Here is a 2007-nt window from a genome sequence, read left to right on the forward strand (position 1 = left end):
GATTTTAGGACGTCTGATAACTTTAATATAAATTTAATACAATTCTTACATCCTCCACATTAAGAATATCTAAAATATATATTAAAATTAACGAAATTTAATTTGAGCGGTGTGCTTAGAGCAGCAATAATTTTCATACAGCATAATCATTGGAAGCAAATCAACTAAACCTAGCATTGCTAAATAATTTATGAATAAATTATCCGCAAGGCTGCTTATTCCAAATGAATAAATTATGTTTCGAAGACTCACCGAATTCTTGATTAATAATTAAAAAAAGCATAATTAGTCTCAACTCATCACTATGAAAATTTCCTTTCTAATAATATTCTTCTTAAAAGCATTATTTGGTTTTAATAAATTGTTATTATGTTGCTACGTATGACACTTGCCAATATCAGCAGGCTTGCTAATACTGCCAAGTGAATTATTTTTTTAATGCTGAGTAATCTTTCTTAACGCAGAGATTTCTTGTTCTTCAGTGGTGCCATCTATGGCCAAGAACCAAGAATAGGACTTCAGCCACACGCACATCACATCCCGTTTCACAGAGAAAATCTAATCATGCAACATTCATTCATCCACAGGTCGCCATTTTGATCTGTACCAGAGAACGATCAATCTCCAATTCACTATCCCTAAAGGCATTTTATTTTGATTTTATAACCGTTGTTGAACAGCCTATCCAAATTTTGGGCTTACGACTACTAATGTTCAACTCCGTAACCTTGTAATTTTGAACCCAATCCAGAAGACAAGGGAACTCCTGGATCAAGTACTGAGAGAAATTTGCCTTTTTGGAGGACTTTTTGATGGAACTAACCCGCATTTGCGTTACATGGAGAGGAAGACCACGAGAACCTCCCTCGGTTAGCCTAACGGCAAGGGGACTCTAACCCATGATCCGTCTACCACTGAGGATATTTCATGTCAGAACTGTGGTCGGTGCAAGCCAGATGCGGAATTCGTATCGACCAGCCATCGCCGGGACGAACCCCAGTTCACCTCACTGGAAGGTGAACGCTCTATCTCCTGAGCCATCGCGGCTCAACCCGAAAGGTATTGATTTGTTTTCGGAACTTGGAGGACTTTGTGCCCCGTCAGAATAAATGTGCATTAGTCACCATTTAATACACGGGGACATCCTACCGACCAAGCTATCCCGGACCCTGGTAATAGTGATACTAATTGGGCCATTTGCTATTTATTTGGCATTAAGCATCTCACTTTTTTTTCCTTTTCTGCACAAATCAAATTGACAACAACTCAAACTCAACATTTTTTATTATACACAAATTAACACAGTGAATTATAAAAATACATATATTGCAGAAACTTCTATATAAATCAAATAAATTTTTTTTTTTTTAGATAATTATGAGGTAACAGTTGCACTGATAGGAAAATAACAAAACTTCAAATTGTTCTAAAGCATTGCATTGACTTTTGCATTAAGAGGACGCCAAACAGCAGCAGAAACTTGCTGCTGTTTGGCAAAGGTGGTAAATATAGTTTTCAACGAATTTTTTTTTCCAGTTTGAATATTTTTAATGTGTTACAATCGGGAAATTTAGAATTAGTGGCCCTCGATTATTGACAATTCCATCTTTAAGTATTATTTTTTGCCAATAATTGTTCAATAGTAACTTATTACCATTTATTTTTTTGTTATCACGGTATGATTTTTCAAATTATTTTTGTTGAATTCTGATAATAGTGCAACACCCGATGTTCGAATTTAGTTATCACCTTATCCTCAATTTACTCCATTTTATAGCCCATTTTCTCCATAGTTATTTAGCTATTCTTAGTTTTTAATGCATTTTTAGCAGTTATTACAGTTATTTTCAGTACTCATTATAGTTTTACAGTAATACAGTTTTCAAGTATATTATTGATTTGCTTCTTGAAGTTACTATTAGCTTTGCAATTTTAAAATATATTTTATTACAAGTAAAGGAGATAAAAGTAGGTCCATAAGACAAAGTGAAAATATAGTAAAAAAAA

The sequence above is a fragment of the Parasteatoda tepidariorum genome, chromosome 5, assembly GCF_043381705.1.
Source record: "Parasteatoda tepidariorum isolate YZ-2023 chromosome 5, CAS_Ptep_4.0, whole genome shotgun sequence".
Classification (NCBI taxonomy): Eukaryota; Metazoa; Arthropoda; class Arachnida; order Araneae; family Theridiidae; genus Parasteatoda; species Parasteatoda tepidariorum.